General features: G+C 33.9%; 10 non-coding genes across 10 annotated transcripts; all 10 read right to left on the bottom strand.

The window, feature by feature from the left end:
- Positions 1–797: 797 nt before the first annotated feature.
- Positions 798–875, bottom strand: TRNAL-UAG. The gene has a single exon. It is a non-coding gene; the product is annotated as a tRNA-Leu (tRNA).
- A 925-nt stretch (positions 876–1,800) lies between these two features.
- Positions 1,801–1,879, bottom strand: TRNAL-UAG. The gene has a single exon. It is a non-coding gene; the product is annotated as a tRNA-Leu (tRNA).
- Positions 1,880–3,896: 2,017 nt separating this feature from the next.
- Positions 3,897–3,977, bottom strand: TRNAL-UAG. The gene has a single exon. It is a non-coding gene; the product is annotated as a tRNA-Leu (tRNA).
- A 2,066-nt stretch (positions 3,978–6,043) lies between these two features.
- TRNAL-UAG lies at positions 6,044–6,123 on the bottom strand. The gene has a single exon. It is a non-coding gene; the product is annotated as a tRNA-Leu (tRNA).
- Positions 6,124–8,674: 2,551 nt separating this feature from the next.
- Positions 8,675–8,755, bottom strand: TRNAL-UAG. The gene has a single exon. It is a non-coding gene; the product is annotated as a tRNA-Leu (tRNA).
- Positions 8,756–9,749: 994 nt separating this feature from the next.
- On the bottom strand, positions 9,750–9,830 carry TRNAL-UAG. Its single transcript has one exon. It is a non-coding gene; the product is annotated as a tRNA-Leu (tRNA).
- Positions 9,831–11,817: 1,987 nt separating this feature from the next.
- On the bottom strand, positions 11,818–11,897 carry TRNAL-UAG. Its single transcript has one exon. It is a non-coding gene; the product is annotated as a tRNA-Leu (tRNA).
- A 2,070-nt stretch (positions 11,898–13,967) lies between these two features.
- On the bottom strand, positions 13,968–14,047 carry TRNAL-UAG. The gene has a single exon. It is a non-coding gene; the product is annotated as a tRNA-Leu (tRNA).
- Positions 14,048–15,041: 994 nt separating this feature from the next.
- On the bottom strand, positions 15,042–15,121 carry TRNAL-UAG. The gene has a single exon. It is a non-coding gene; the product is annotated as a tRNA-Leu (tRNA).
- Positions 15,122–16,117: 996 nt separating this feature from the next.
- TRNAL-UAG lies at positions 16,118–16,197 on the bottom strand. The gene has a single exon. It is a non-coding gene; the product is annotated as a tRNA-Leu (tRNA).
- Between the last annotated feature and the right edge of the window lie 1,883 nt (positions 16,198–18,080).

The raw sequence follows: 18,080 nt of genomic DNA, 5'->3' as shown, positions 1-18,080 counted from the left end.
CAGTGAATAAGGAGTGCACGGGTGCAATGTCGTCATCAGGTGATTGGGGTATACGGCATATAGTATGCAAATAGACATTAACACAAAAGATAAGTTAAATCCAATTCTTTTAGAAGTTAAATATATTTATTATTTACATCAATTCTGTTTAAAAAAAAAAAAAATAAACATTAATGACTGACTAACCTTTTTTCTACTAATTTTCGTATTTTGCTGTTCAAGTAATTGTTTTCCATGGAATGAAATACAATGGAGAGCGTAGGGGTATTTTTAACCATACCTTGACAGCTGTGGGATTTGAACCCCACGCCTTTCAAACAAAGCCTAAATCAGGCGCCTTAGACCACTCGGCCAAACCATCTATATATCAATAAAATAGAATTTTATATTTCTTGACGAAAACCTTTTCGATTCTAACCAACACCCTCTTGGTAAAATCCAATGCACATGATCTTTTTAGTGCAGTTTTGTTGACATCTTGATCTCTGTGTGGGTTTAAATGATATCTTAGCAGTGAATAGGGAGTGCACGGGTGCAATGTCGTCATCAGTGATTGGGTATAGGCATATAGTATGCAAATAGACATTAACACAAAAGATAAGTTAAATCCAATTCTTTTAGAAGTTACAATATATTTATTATTTACCATCAATTCTGTTAAAAAAAAAAAAAGAAATAAACATTAATGACTGACTAACCTTTTTTCTACAAATTTTCGTATTTTTGCTGTTTAAGTAATTGTTTTTCATGGAAAAGTGAAATACAATAGAGAGCGTAGGGATATTTTAAACATCTCTTGACGCTGTGGGATTTGAACCCACGCCCTTTCGGACCAGAGCCTAAATCTGGCGCCTTGACCACTCGGCCAAACCGTCTATATATCAATAAAATAGAATTTATATTTTCTTGAAGAAACCTGTTCGATTCTAACCAACACCCTCTTGGTAAAATCAATGCACAAATCTTTTAGTGCAGTTTTGCTGACATCTGATCTCTTGTGTGGTTTAAATGATATCTTAGCAGTGAATAGGGAGTGCACGGGTGCAATGTCGTCATCAGGTGATTGGGGTATAAGGCATATAGTATGCAAATAGACATTAACACAAAGATAAGTTAAATCCAATTCTTTTAGAAGTTACAATATATTTATTACTCACCATCAATTCTGTTAAAAAAAAAAAAAGAAATAAACATTAATGACTGACTAACCTTTTTTCTACTAATTTTCGTATTTTGCTGTTTAAGTAATTGTTTTCATGGAGTGAAATACAATGAGAGCGTAGGGATATTTTTTAAACATCTCTTGACAGCTGTGGATTTGAACCCACGCCCTTTTGAACAGAGCCTAAATCTGGCGCCTTAGACCACTCGCCAAACCGTCTATATATCAAAAAAATAGAATTTATATTTTCTTGAGAAAACCTGTTCGATTCTAACCAACACCCTCGGTAAAATCCAATGCACATGATCTTTTTAGTGCAGTTTTGCTGACATCTGATCTCTTGTGGTTTAAATGATATCTTAGCAGTGAATAGGGAGTGCACGGGTGCAATGTCGTCATCAGGTGATTGGGTACGGCATATAGTATGCAAATAGACATTAACACAAAGATAAGTTAAATCCAATTCTTTTAGAAGTTAAATATATTATTATTTACCATCAATTCTGTTAAAAAAAAAAAAGAAATAAACATTAATGACTGACTAACCTTTTTTCTACTAATTTTCGTATTTTGCTGTTAAGTAATTGTTTTTCATGAGTGAAATACAATGAGAGCGTAGGGATATTTTAAACATCTCTTGACGGCTGTGGGATTTAACCCACGCCCTTTCAGACCAGAGCCTAAATCTGGCGCCTTAGACCACTCGGCCAAACCGTCTATATATCAATAAATAGAATTTATATTTTCTTGAAGAAAACCTGTTCGATTCTAACCAAACCCTCTTGGTAAAATCCAATGCACATGATCTTTTTAGTGCAGTTTTGCTGACATCTGATCTCTTGTGTGGTTTAAATGATATCTTAGCAGTGAATAGGGAGTGCACGGGTGCAATGTCGTCATCAGGTGATTGGGGTATACGGCATATAGTATGCAAATAGACATTAACACAAAAGATAAGTTAAATCCAATTCTTTTAGAAGTTACAATATATTTATTATTTACCATCAATTCTATTAAAAAAAAAAGAAATAAACATTAATGACTGACTAACCTTTTTTCTACTAATTTTCGTATTTTGCTGTTTAAGTAATTGTTTTTCATGGAGTGAAATACAATGGAAGAGCGTAGGGATATTTTTAAACATCTCTTGACGGCTGTGGATTTGAACCCTCCTTTCGAACAGAGCTAAATCTGGCGCCTTAGACCACTCGGCCAAACCGTCTATATATCAATAAAATAGAATTTATATTTTCTTGAGAAAACCTGTTCGATTCTAACCAACACCCTCTGGTAAAATCCAATGCACATGATCTTTTTAGTGCAGTTTTGCTGACATCTGATCTCTTGTGTGGTTGAAATGATATCTTAGCAGTGAATAGGGAGTGCACGGGTGCAATGTCGTCATCAGGTGATTGGGTATAAGGCATATAGTATGCAAATAGACATTAACACAAAAGATAAGTTAAATCCAATTCTTTTAGAAGTTAAAATATATTTATTACTCACCATCAATTCTGTTAAAAAAAAAAAGAAATAAACATTAATGACTGACTAACCTTTTTTCTAAATTTTCGTATTTTGCTGTTTAAGTAATTGTTTTTCATGAGTGAAATACAATAGAGAGCGTAGATAAGTGCATTTGGGATATTTTTAAACATCTCTTGACGGCTGTGGGATTTGAACCCACACCCTTTCGGACCAGAGCCTAAATCTGGCGTCTTAGACCACTCGGCCAAACTGTCTATATATCAATAAAATAGAATTTATATTTTCTTGACGAAAACCTGTTCGATTCTAACCAACACCCTCTTGGTAAAATCAATGCACATGATCTTTTTAGTGCAGTTTTGCTGACATCTGATCTCTTGTGTGGTTGAAATGATATCTTAGCAGTGAATAGGGAGTGCACGGGTGCAATGTCGTCATCAGGTGATTGGGGTATAGGCATATAGTATGCAAATAGACATTAACACAAAAGATAAGTTAAATCCAATTCTTTTAGAAGTTAAAATATATTTATTATTTACCATCAATTCTGTTAAAAAAAAATGAAATAAACATTAATGACTGACTAACCTTTTTTCTACTAATTTTCGTATTTTGCTGTTCAAGTAATTGTTTTTCATGGAGTGAAATACAATGGAGAGCGTAGTGGTATTTTTAAACATACCTTGACAACTGTGGGATTTGAACCCACGCCCTTTCAGACCACAGCCTAAATCTGGCGCCTTAGACCACTCGGCCAAACCATCTATATATCAATAAAATAGAATTTATATTTTCTTGAAGAAAACCTGTTCGATTCAAACCAACACACTCTTGGTAAAATCCAATGCACATAGATCTTTTTAGTGCAGTTTTGCTGACATCTGATCTCTTGTGTGGTTGAAATGATATCTTTAGCAGTGAATAGGGAGTGCACGGGTGCAATGTCGTCATCAGGTGATTGGGGTATAAGGCATATAGTATGCAAATAGACATTAACACAAAAGATAAGTTAAATCCAATTCTTTTAGAAGTTAAAATATATTTATTACTTTCACCATCAATTCTGTTAAAAAAAAAAAGAAATAAACATTAATGACTGACTAACCTTTTTTCTACAAATTTTCGTATTTTGCTGTTTAAGTAATTGTTTTTCATGGAAAATGAAATACAATAGAGAGCGTAGGGATATTATTTTCATGGAAAAGTGAAATACAATAGAGAGCGTAGGATATTTTTAAACATCTCTTGACGGCTGTGGGATTTGAACCCACACCCTTTCGGACCAGAGCCTAAATCTGGCGTCCTTAGACCACTCGGCCAAACCGTCTATATATCAATAAAATAGAATTTATATTTTCTTGACAGAAAACTGTTCGATTCTAACCAACACCCTCTTGGTAAAATCCAATGCACATGATCTTTTTAGTGCAGTTTTGCTGACATCTGATCTCTTGTGTGGTTTGAAATGATATCTTAGCAGTGAATAGGGGAGTGCACGGGGTGCAATGTCGTCATCAGGTGATTGGGGTATAACGGCATATAGTATGCAAATAGACATTAACACAAAAGATAAGTTAAATCCAATTCTTTTAGAAGTTAAAATATATTTATTATTTACCATCAATTCTGTTAAAAAAAATGAAATAAACATTAATGACTGACTAACCTTTTTTCTACTAATTTTCGTATTTTGCTGTTCAAGTAATTGTTTTTCATGGAGTGAAATACAATGGAGAGCGTAGGGTATTTTTAAACATACCTTGACACTGTGGGATTTGAACCCACGCCCTTTCAGACCACAGCCTAATCTGGCGCCTTAGACCACTCGGCCCAAACCATCTATATTAATAAAATAGAATTTATATTTTCTTGAAGAAAACCTGTTCGATTCAAACCAACACCTTTTGGTAAAATCCAATGCAATGATCTTTTTAGTGCAGTTTTGCTGACATCTGATCTCTTGTGTGGTTGAAATGATATCTTAGCAGTGAATAGGGAGTGCACGGGTGCAATGTCGTCATCAGGTGATTGGGGTATAAGGCATATAGTATGCAAATAGACATTAACACAAAAGATAAGTTAAATCCAATTCTTTTAGAAGTTAAAATATATTTATTACTCACCATCAATTCTGTTAAAAAAAAAAAAGAAATAAACATTAATGACTGACTAACCTTTTTTCTACAAATTTTCGTATTTTGCTGTTTAAGTAATTGTTTTTATGGAAAAGTGAAATACAATAGAGAGCGTAGGGATATTTTTTTCATGGAAAAGTGAAATACAATAGAGAGCGTTGGATATTTTTAAACATCTCTTGACGGCTGTGGGATTTGAACCCACACCCTTTCGAACCAGAGCCTAAATCTGGCGTCTTAGACCACTCGCCAAACCGTCTATATATCAATAAAATAGAATTTATATTTTCTTGACGAAAACCTGTTCGATTCTAACCAACACCCTCTTGGTAAAATCCAATGCACATGATCTTTTTAGTGCAGTTTTGCTGACATCTGATCTCTTGTGTGGTTGAAATGATATCTTAGCAGTGAATAGGGAGTGCACGGGTGCAATGTCGTCATCAGGTGATTGGGTATAAGGCATATAGTATGCAAATAGACATTAACACAAAAGATAAGTTAAATCCAATTCTTTTAGAAGTTAAAATATTATTTATTATTTACCATCAATTCTGTTAAAAAAAAATAAAAATTAAACATTAATGACTGACTAACCTTTTTTCTACTAATTTCGTATTTTTGCTGTTCAAGTAATTGTTTTTCATGGAGTGAAATACAATAGAGAGCGTAGGGGTATTTTTAAACATACCTTGACACTGTGGGATTTGAACCCACGCCCTTTCGGACCACAGCCTAAATCTGGCGCCTTAGACACTCGGCCAACCATCTATATATTAAATAAAATAGAATTTATATTTTCTTGAAGAAAACCTGTTCGATTCCAAACCAACACCCTCTTGGTAAAATCCAATGCACATGATCTTTTAGTGCATGTTTTGCTGACATCTGATCTCTTGTGTGGTTGAAATGATATCTTAGCAGTGAATAGGGAGTGCACGGGTGCAATGTCGTCATCAGGTGATTGGGGTATAAGGCATATAGTATGCAAATAGACAATAACACAAAAGATAAGTTAAATCCAATTCTTTTAGAAGTTACAATATATTTATTACTCACCATCAATTCCGTTAAAAAAAAAAAAAAAGAAATAAACATTAATGACTGACTAACCTTTTTTCTACAAATTTTTCGTATTTTGCTGTTTAAGTAATTGTTTTTCATGGAAAAGTGAAATACAATAGAGAGCGTAGGGATATTGTTTTTCATGGAAAAGTGAAATACAATAGAGAGCATAGGGATATTTTTAAACATCTCTTGACGGCTGTGGGATTTGAACCCACGCCCTTTCGGACCAGAGCCTAAATCTGGCGCCTTAGACCACTCGGCCAAACCGTCTATATATCAATAAAATAGAATTTATATTTTCTTGAAGAAAACCTGTTCGATTCTAACCAACACCCTCTTGGTAAAATTCAATGCACATGATCTTTTTAGTGCAGTTTTGCTGACATCTGATCTCTTGTGTGGTTTAAATAATATCTTAGCAGTGAATAAGGAGTGCACGGGTGCAATGTCGTCATCAGGTGATTGGGGTATACGGCATATAGTATGCAAATAGACATTAACACAAAAGATAAGTTAAATCCAATTCTTTTAGAAGTTACAATATATTTATTATTTACCATCAATTCTGTTAAAAAAAAAAAAAAGAAATAAACATTAATGACTGACTAACCTTTTTTCTACTAATTTTCGTATTTTGCTGTTCAAGTAATTGTTTTCCATGGAATGAAATACAATGGAGAGCGTAGGGGTATTTTTCAAACATACCTTGACAGCTGTGGGATTTGAACCCACGCCCTTTCAAACCAGAGCCTAAATCAGGCGCCTTAGACCACTCGGCCAAACCATCTATATATCAATAAAATAGAATTTATATTTTCTTGACGAAAACCTTTTCGATTCTAACCAACACCCTCTTGGTAAAATCCAATGCACATGATCTTTTTAGTGCAGTTTTGTTGACATCTGATCTCTTGTGTGGTTTAAATGATATCTTAGCAGTGAATAGGGAGTGCACGGGTGCAATGTCGTCATCAGGTGATTGGGGTATACGGCATATAGTATGCAAATAGACATTAACACAAAAGATAAGTTAAATCCAATTCTTTTAGAAGTTACAATATATTATTATTTACCATCAATTCTGTTAAAAAAAAAAAAAAGAAATAAACATTAATGACTGGACTAACCTTTTTTCTACAAATTTTCGTATTTTGCTGTTTAAGTAATTGTTTTTCATGGAAAAGTGAAATACAATAGAGAGCGTAGGGATATTTTTAATAAACATCTCTTGACGGCTGTGGGATTTAACCCCACGCCGTTTTAGACCAGAGGGCTAAATCTGGCGTCTTTGACCACTCGGCCAAACCGTCTATATATCAATAAAATAGAATTTATATTTTCTTGACGAATACCTGTTCGATTCTAACCAACACCCTCTTGGTAAAATCCAATGCACATAATCTTTTTAGTGCAGTTTTGCTGACATCTGATCTCGTGTCTGGTTTAAATGATATCTTAGCAGTGAATAGGGAGTGCACGGGTGCAATGTCGTCATCAGGTGATTGGGGTATAAGGCATATAGTATGCAAATAGACATTAACACAAAAGATAAGTTAAATCCAATTCTTTTAGAAGTTACAATATATTTATTACTCACCATCAATTCTGATAAAAAAAAAAAGATATAAACATTAATGACTGACTAACCTTTTTTCTACTAATTTTCGTATTTTGCTATTTAAGTAATTGTTTTTCATGGAGTGAAATACAATGAAGAGCTTAGGGATATTTTTAAACATCTCTTGATGCAGCTGTGAGATTTGAACCCACGCCCTTTTGAACCTAGAGCCTAAATCTGGCACCTTAGACCACTCGACAAATCGTCTATATATCAAAAAAATAGAATTTATATTTTCTTGATGAAAACCTGTTCGATTTCTAACCAACACCCTCACGGTAAAATTCAATGCACATGATCTTTTTAGTGCAGTTTTGCTGACATCTGATCTCTTGTGTGGTTTGAATGATATCGTTAGCAGTGAATAGGGAGTGCACGGGTGCAATGTCGTCATCAGGTGATTAGGGTATACGGCATATAGTATGCAAATAGACATTAACACAAAAGATAAGTTAAATCCAATTCTTTTAGAAGTTACAATATATTTATTATTTACCATCAATTCTGTTAAAAAAAAAATGAAATAAACATTAATGACTGACTAACCTTTTTTCTACTAATTTTCGTATTTTGCTGTTCAAGTAATTGTTTTTCATGGAGTGAAATACAATGGAGAGCGTAGTGGTATTTTTAAACATACTCTTGACAACTGTGGGATTTGAACCCACGCCCTTTCAGACCACAGCCTAAATCTGGCGCCTTAGACCACTCGGCCAAACCATCTATATATCAATAAAATAGAATTTATATTTTCTTGAAGAAAACCTGTTCGATTCAAACCAACACCCTCTTGGTAAAATCCAATGCACATGATCTTTTTAGTGCAGTTTTGCTGACATCTGATCTCTTGTGTGGTTGAAATGATATCTTAGCAGTGAATAGGGAGTGCACGGGTGCAATGTCGTCATCAGGTGATTGGGGTATACAGGCATATAGTATGCAAATAGACATTAACACAAAAGATAAGTTAAATCCAATTCTTTTAGAAGTTAAAATATATTTATTACTCACCCATCAATTCTGTTAAAAAAAAAAAGAAATAAACATTAATGACTGACTAACCTTTTTCTACAAATTTTCGTATTTTGCTGTTTAAGTAATTGTTTTTCATGGAAAGTGAAATACAATAGGAGAGCGTAGGGATATTATTTTTCATGGAAAAGTGAAATACAATAGAGAGCGTAGGATATTTTAAACATCTCTTGACGGCTGTGGGATTTGAACCCACACCCTTTCGGACCAGAGCCTAAATCTGGCGTCCTTAGACCACTCGGCCAAACCGTCTATATATCAATAAAATAGAATTTATATTTTCTTGACGAAAACCTGTTCGATTCTAACCAACACCCTCTTGGTAAAATCCAATGCACATGATCTTTTTAGTGCAGTTTTGCTGACATCTGATCTCTTGTGTGGTTGAAATGATATCTTAGCAGTGAATAGGGAGTGCACGGGTGCAATGTCGTCATCAGGTGATTGGGGTATAAGGCATATAGTATGCAAATAGACATTAACACAAAAGATAAGTTAAATCCAATTCTTTTAGAAGTTAAAATATATTTATTATTTACCATCAATTCTGTTAAAAAAAAATAAATTAAACATTAATGACTGACTAACCTTTTTTCTACTAATTTTCGTATTTTGCTGTTAAAGTAATTGTTTTTCATGGAGTGAAATACAATAGAGAGCGTAGGGGGATATTTTTAAACATACCTTGACAGCTGTGGGATTTGAACCCACGCCCTTTCGGACCACAGCCTAAATCTGGCGCCTTAGACCACTCGGCCAACCATCTATATATTAATAAAATAGAATTTATATTTTCTTGAAGAAAACCTGTTCGATTCAAACCAACACCCTCTTGGTAAAATCCAATGCACATGATCTTTTTAGTGCAGTTTTGCTGACATCTGATCTCTTGTGTGGTTGAAATGATATCTTAGCAGTGAATAGGGAGTGCACGGGTGCAATGTCGTCATCAGGTGATTGGGGTATAAGGCATATAGTATGCAAATAGACATTAACAGAAAAGAACAGTTAAATCCAATTCTTTTAGAAGTTACAAATATATTTATTACTCACCATCAATTCCGTTAAAAAAAAAAAAGAAATAAACATTAATGACTGACTAACCTTTTTTCTACAAATTTTCGTATTTTGCTGTTTAAGTAATTGTTTTCATGGAAAAGTGAAATACAATAGAGAGCGTAGGGATATGTTTTCATGGAAAAAGTGAAATACAATAGAGAGCGTAGGGATATTTTTAAACATCTCTTGACGGCTGTGGGATTTGAACCCCACGCCCTTTCGGACCAGAGCCTAAATCTGGCGCCTTAGACCACTCGGCCAAACCGTCTATATATCAATAAAATAGAATTTATATTTTCTTGAAGAAAACCTGTTCGATTCTAACCAACACCCTCTTGGTAAAATTCAATGCACATGATCTTTTTAGTGCAGTTTTGCTGACATCTGATCTCTTGTGTGGTTTAAATAATATCTTAGCAGTGAATAAGGAGTGCACGGGTGCAATGTCGTCATCAGGTGATTGGGGTATACGGCATATAGTATGCAAATAGACATTAACACAAAAGATAAGTTAAATCCAATTCTTTTAGAAGTTACAATATATTTATTATTTACGATCAATTCTGTTTAAAAAAAAAAAAGAAATAAACATTAATGACTGACTAACCTTTTTTCTACTAATTTTCGTATTTTGCTGTTCAAGTAATTGTTTTCCATGGAATGAAATACAATGGAGAGCGTAGGGGTATTTTTAACCATACTCTGACAGCTGTGGGATTTGAAACCCACGCCCTTTCAAACCAAAGCCTAAATCAGGCGCCTTAGACCACTCGGCCAAACCATCTATATATCAATAAAATAGAATTTATATTTTCTTGACGAAAACCTTTCGATTCTAACCAACACCCTCTTGGTAAAATCCAATGCACATGATCTTTTTAGTGCAGTTTTGTTGACATCTGATCTCTTGTGTGGTTTAAATGATATCTTAGCAGTGAATAGGGAGTGCACGGGTGCAATGTCGTCATCAGGTGATTGGGGTATACGGCATATAGTATGCAAATAGACATTAACACAAAAGATAAGTTAAATCCAATTCTTTTAGAAGTTACAATATATTTATTATTTACGCATCAATTCTGTTAAAAAAAAAAAAAAAGAAATAAACATTAATGGACTGACTAACCTTTTTTCTACAAATTTTCGTATTTTGCTGTTTAAGTAATTGTTTTTCATGGAAAAGTGAAATACAATAGGAGAGCGTAGGGATATTTTTAAACATCTCTTGACGGCTGTGGGATTTAAACCCACGCCGTTTTAGACCAGAGGCTAAATCTGGCGTCCTTTGACCACTCGGCCAAACCGTCTATATATCAATAAAATAGAATTTATATTTTCTTGAGAATACCTGTTCGATTCTAACCAACACCCTCTTGGTAAAATCCAATGCACATAATCTTTTTAGTGCAGTTTTGCTGACATCTGATCTCGTGTCTGGTTTAAATGATATCTTAGCAGTGAATAGGGAGTGCACGGGTGCAATGTCGTCATCAGGTGATTGGGGTATAAGGCATATAGTATGCAAATAGACATTAACACAAAAGATAAGTTAAATCCAATTCTTTTAGAAGTTACAATATATTTATTACTCACCATCAATTCTGATAAAAAAAAAAAAGATATAAACATTAATGACTGACTAACCTTTTTTCTACTAATTTTCGTATTTTGCTATTTAAGTAATTGTTTTTCATGGAGTGAAATACAATGAAGAGCTTAGGGATATTTTTAAACATCTCTTGATGCAGCTGTGAGATTTGAACCCACGCCCTTTTGAACTAGAGCCTAAATCTGGCACCTTAGACCACTCGACCAAATCGTCTATATATCAAAAAATAGAATTTATATTTTCTTGATGAAAACCTGTTCGATTCTAACCAACACCCTCACGGTAAAATTCAATGCACATGATCTTTTTAGTGCAGTTTTGCTGACATCTGATCTCTTGTGTGGTTTGAATGATATCTTAGCAGTGAATAGGGAGTGCACGGGTGCAATGTCGTCATCTGGTGATTGGGGTATACGGCATATAGTATGCAAATAGACATTAACACAAAAGATAAGTTAAATCCAATTCTTTTAGAAGTTATAATATATTTATTATTTACCATCAATTCTGTTAAAAAAAAAAAAGAAATAAACATTAATGACTAACTAACCTTTTTTCTACTAATTTTCGTATTTTGCTGTTCAAGTAATTGTTTTTCATTGAGTGAAATACAATAGAGAGCATAAGGATATTTTTAAACATCTCTTGACGGCTGTGGGATTTTAACCCACGCCCTTTCAGACCAGAGCCTAAATCTGGCGCCTTAGACCACTCAGCCAAACCGTCTATATATTAATAAAATAGAATTTATATTTTATTGAAGAAAACCTGTTCGATTCAAACCAACACCCTCTTGGTAAAATCCAATGCACATGATCTTTTTAGTGCAGTTTTGCTGACATCTGATCTCTTGTGTGGTTTAAATGATATCTTAGCAGTGAATAGGGAGTGCACGGGTGCAATGTCGTCATCAGGTGATTGGGGTATACGGCATATAGTATGCAAATAGACATTAACACAAAAGATAAGTTAAATCCAATTCTTTTAGAAGTTACAATATATTTATTATTTACCATCAATTCTATTAAAAAAAAAAGTAAGAAATAAACATTAATGACTGACTAACCTTTTTTCTACTAATTTTCGTATTTTGCTGTTTAAGTAATTGTTTTTTCATGGAGTGAAATACAATGGAAAGCGTAGGGATATTTTTAAACATCTCTTGACGGCTGTGGGATTTGAACCCTCACCCTTTCGAAACAGAGCCTAAATCTGGCGCCTTAGACCACTCGGCCAAACCGTTTATATATCAATAAAATAGAATTTATATTTTCTTGACGAAAACCTGTTCGATTCTAACCAACACCCTCTTGGTAAAATCCAATGCACATGATCTTTTTAGTGCAGTTTTGCTGACATCTGATCTCTTGTGTGGTTGAAATGATATCTTAGCAGTGAATAGGGAGTGCACGGGTGCAATGTCGTCATCAGGTGATTGGGGTATAAGGCATATAGTATGCAAATAGACATTAACACAAAAGATAAGTTAAATCCAATTCTTTTAGAAGTTAAAATATATTTATTACTCACCATCAATTCTGTTAAAAAAAAAAAAGAAATAAACATTAATGACTGACTAACCTTTTTTCTACAAATTTTCGTATTTTGCTGTTTAAGTAATTGTTTTTCATGGAAAAGTGAAATACAATAGAGAGCGTAGGATATTATTTTCATGGAAAAGTGAAATACAATAGAGAGCGTTGGGATATTTTTAAACATCTCTTGACGGCTGTGGGATTTGAACCCACACCCTTTCGGACCAGAGCCTAAATCTGGCGTCTTAGACCACTCGGCCAAACTGTCTATATATCAATAAAATAGAATTTATATTTTCTTGACGAAAACCTGTTCGATTCTAACCAACACCCTCTTGGTAAAATCCAATGCACATGATCTTTTTAGTGCAGTTTTGCTGACATCTGATCTCTTGTGTGGTTGAAATGATATCTTAGCAGTGAATAGGGAGTGCACGGGTGCAATGTCGTCATCAGGTGATTGGGGTATAAGGCATATAGTATGCAAATAGACATTAACACAAAAGATAAGTTAAATCCAATTCTTTTAGAAGTTAAAATATATTTATTATTTACCATCAATTCTGTTAAAAAAAAATGAAATAAACATTAATGACTGACTAACCTTTTTTCTACTAATTTTCGTATTTTGCTGTTCAAGTAATTGTTTTTCATGGAGTGAAATACAATGGAGAGCGTAGTGGTATTTTTAAACATACCTTGACAACTGTGGGATTTGAACCCACGCCCTTTCAGACCACAGCCTAAATCTGGCGCCTTAGACCACTCGGCCAAACCATCTATATATCAATAAAATAGAATTTATATTTTCTTGAAGAAAACCTGTTCGATTCAAACCAACACACTCTTGGTAAAATCCAATGCACATGATCTTTTTAGTGCAGTTTTGCTGACATCTGATCTCTTGTGTGGTTGAAATGATATCTTAGCAGTGAATAGGGAGTGCACGGGTGCAATGTCGTCATCAGGTGATTGGGGTATAAGGCATATAGTATGCAAATAGACATTAACACAAAAGATAAGTTAAATCCAATTCTTTTAGAAGTTAAAATATATTTATTACTCACCATCAATTCTGTTAAAAAAAAAAAGAAATAAACATTAATGACTGACTAACCTTTTTTCTACAAATTTTCGTATTTTGCTGTTTAAGTAATTGTTTTTCATGGAAAAGTGAAATACAATAGAGAGCGTAGGGATATTATTTTTCATGGAAAAGTGAAATACAATAGAGAGCGTTGGGATATTTTTAAACATCTCTTGACGGCTGTGGGATTTGAACCCACACCCTTTCGGACCAGAGCCTAAATCTGGCGTCTTAGACCACTCGGCCAAACCGTCTATATATCAATAAAATAGAATTTATATTTTCTTGACGAAAACCTGTTCGATTCTAACCAACACCCTCTTGGTAAAATCCAATGCACATGATCTTTTTAGTGCAGTTTTGCTGACATCTGATCTCTTGTGTGGTTGAAATGATATCTTAGCAGTGAATAGGGAGTGCACGGGTGCAATGTCGTCATCAGGTGATTGGGGTATAAGGCATATAGTATGCAAATAGACATTAACACAAAAGATAAGTTAAATCCAATTCTTTTAGAAGTTAAAATATATTTATTATTTACCATCAATTCTGTTAAAAAAAAATGAAATAAACATTAATGACTGACTAACCTTTTTTCTACTAATTTTCGTATTTTGCTGTTCAAGTAATTGTTTTTCATGGAGTGAAATACAATGGAGAGCGTAGTGGTATTTTTAAACATACATTGACAACTGTGGGATTTGAACCCACGCCCTTTCAGACCACAGCCTAAATCTGGCGCCTTAGACCACTCGGCCAAACCATCTATATATCAATAAAATAGAATTTATATTTTCTTGAAGAAAACCTGTTCGATTCAAACCAACACACTCTTGGTAAAATCCAATGCACATGATCTTTTTAGTGCAGTTTTGCTGACATCTGATCTCTTGTGTGGTTGAAATGATATCTTAGCAGTGAATAGGGAGTGCACGGGTGCAATGTCGTCATCAGGTGATTGGGGTATAAGGCATATAGTATGCAAATAGACATTAACACAAAAGATAAGTTAAATCCAATTCTTTTAGAAGTTAAAATATATTTATTACTCACCATCAATTCTGTTAAAAAAAAAAAAGAAATAAACATTAATGACTGACTAACCTTTTTTCTACAAATTTTCGTATTTTGCTGTTTAAGTAATTGTTTTTCATGGAAAAGTGAAATACAATAGAGAGCGTAGGGATATTATTTTTCATGGAAAAGTGAAATACAATAGAGAGCGTTGGGATATTTTTAAACATCTCTTGACGGCTGTGGGATTTGAACCCACACCCTTTCGAACCAGAGCCTAAATCTGGCGTCTTAGACCACTCGGCCAAACCGTCTATATATCAATAAAATAGAATTTATATTTTCTTGACGAAAACCTGTTCGATTCTAACCAACACCCTCTTGGTAAAATCCAATGCACATGATCTTTTTAGTGCAGTTTTGCTGACATCTGATCTCTTGTGTGGTTGAAATGATATCTTAGCAGTGAATAGGGAGTGCACGGGTGCAATGTCGTCATCAGGTGATTGGGGTATAAGGCATATAGTATGCAAATAGACATTAACACAAAAGATAAGTTAAATCCAATTCTTTTAGAAGTTAAAATATATTTATTATTTACCATCAATTCTGTTAAAAAAAAATAAATTAAACATTAATGACTGACTAACCTTTTTTCTACTAATTTTCGTATTTTGCTGTTCAAGTAATTGTTTTTCATGGAGTGAAATACAATAGAGAGCGTAGGGGTATTTTTAAACATACCTTGACAGCTGTGGGATTTGAACCCACGCCCTTTCGGACCACAGCCTAAATCTGGCGCCTTAGACCACTCGGCCAAACCATCTATATATTAATAAGATAGAATTTATATTTTCTTGAAGAAAACCTGTTCGATTCAAACCAACACCCTCTTGGTAAAATCCAATGCACATGATCTTTTTAGTGCAGTTTTGCTGACATCTGATCTCTTGTGTGGTTGAAATGATATCTTAGCAGTGAATAGGGAGTGCACGGGTGCAATGTCGTCATCAGGTGATTGGGGTATAAGGCATATAGTATGCAAATAGACAATAACACAAAAGATAAGTTAAATCCAATTCTTTTAGAAGTTACAATATATTTATTACTCACCATCAATTCCGTTAAAAAAAAAAAAAGAAATAAACATTAATGACTGACTAACCTTTTTTCTACAAATTTTCGTATTTTGCTGTTTAAGTAATTGTTTTTCATGGAAAAGTGAAATACAATAGAGAGCGTAGGGATATTGTTTTTCATGGAAAAGTGAAATACAATAGAGAGCATAGGGATATTTTTAAAACATCTCTTGACGGCTGTGGGATTTGAACCCACGCCCTTTCGGACCAGAGCCTAAATCTGGCGCCTTAGACCACTCGGCCAAACCGTCTATATATCAATAAAATAGAATTTATATTTTCTTGAAGAAAACCTGTTCGATTCTAACCAACACCCTCTTGGTAAAATTCAATGCACATGATCTTTTTAGTGCAGTTTTGCTGACATCTGATCTCTTGTGTGGTTTAAATAATATCTTAGCAGTGAATAAGGAGTGCACGGGTGCAATGTCGTCATCAGGTGATTGGGGTATACGGCATATAGTATGCAAATAGACATTAACACAAAAGATAAGTTAAATCCAATTCTTTTAGAAGTTACAATATATTTATTATTTACATCAATTCTGTTAAAAAAAAAAAAAAAAGAAATAAACATTAATGATGACTAACCTTTTTTCTACTAATTTTCGTATTTTGCTGTTCAAGTAATTGTTTTCCATGGAATGAAATACAATGGAGAGCGTAGGGGTATTTTTCAACATACCTTGACAGCTGTGGGATTTGAACCCACGCCCTTTCAAACCAGAGCCTAAATCAGGCGCCTTAGACCACTCGGCCAAACCATCTATATATCAATAAAATAGAATTTATATTTTCTTGACGAAAACCTTTTCGATTCTAACCAACACCCTCTTGGTAAAATCCAATGCACATGATCTTTTTAGTGCAAGTTTTGTTGACATCTGATCTCTTGTGTGGTTTAAATGATATCTTAGCAGTGAATAGGGAGTGCACGGGTGCAATGTCGTCATCAGGTGATTGGGGTATACGGCATATAGTATGCAAATAGACATTAACACAAAAGATAAGTTAAATCCAATTCTTTTAGAAGTTACAATATATTTATTATTTACCATCAATTCTGTTAAAAAAAAAAAAAGAATAACATTAATGACTGACTAACCTTTTTTCTACAAATTTTCGTATTTTGCTGTTTTAAGTAATTGTTTTTCATGGAAAAGTGAAATACAATAGAGAGCGTAGGATATTTTTAAACATCTCTTGACGGCTGTGGGATTTAAACCCACGCCGTTTTAGACCAGAGGCCTAAATCTGGGTCTTTGACCACTCGGCCAAACGTCTATATATCAATAAAATAGAATTTATATTTTCTTGAAGAATACCTGTTCAATTCTAACCAACACCTCTTGGTAAAATCCAATGCACATAATCTTTTTAGTGCAGTTTTGCTGAATCTGATCTCGTGTCTGGTTTAAATGATATCTTAGCCAGTGAATAGGGAGTGCACGGGTGCAATGTCGTCATCAGGTGATTGGGGTATAAGGCATATAGTATGCAAATAGACATTTACACAAAAGATAAGTTAAATCCAATTCTTTTTAGAAGTTACAATATATTTATTACTCAATCAATTCTGATAAAAAAAAAAAAAGATAATAAACATTTAATGACTGACTAACCTTTTTTCTACTAATTTTCATATTTTGCTATTTAAGTAATTGTTTTTCATGGAGTGAAATACAATGAAGAGCTTAGGGATATTTTTAAACATCTCTTGATGCAGCTGTGAGATTTGAACCCACGCCCTTTTGAACTAGAGCCTAAATCTGGCACCTTAGACCACTCGACCAAATCGTCTATATATCAAAAAAATAGAATTTATATTTTCTTGATGAAAACCTGTTCGATTCTAACCAACACCCTCACGGTAAAATTCAATGCACATGATCTTTTTAGTGCAGTTTTGCTGACATCTGATCTCTTGTGTGGTTTGAATGATATCGTAGCAGTGAATAGGGAGTGCACGGGTGCAATGTCGTCATCAGGTGATTAGGGTATACGGCATATAGTATGCAAATAGACATTAACACAAAAGATAAGTTAAATCCAATTCTTTTAGAAGTTACAATATATTTATTATTTACCATCAATTCTGTTAAAAAAAATGAAATAAACATTAATGACTGACTAA

The sequence above is a fragment of the Ipomoea nil genome, unplaced genomic scaffold (assembly GCF_001879475.1).
Source record: "Ipomoea nil cultivar Tokyo-kokei standard unplaced genomic scaffold, Asagao_1.1 scaffold1636, whole genome shotgun sequence".
NCBI classification, from domain to species: domain Eukaryota; kingdom Viridiplantae; phylum Streptophyta; class Magnoliopsida; order Solanales; family Convolvulaceae; genus Ipomoea; species Ipomoea nil.
This window is presented reverse-complemented; position numbering and strand designations above follow the sequence as displayed.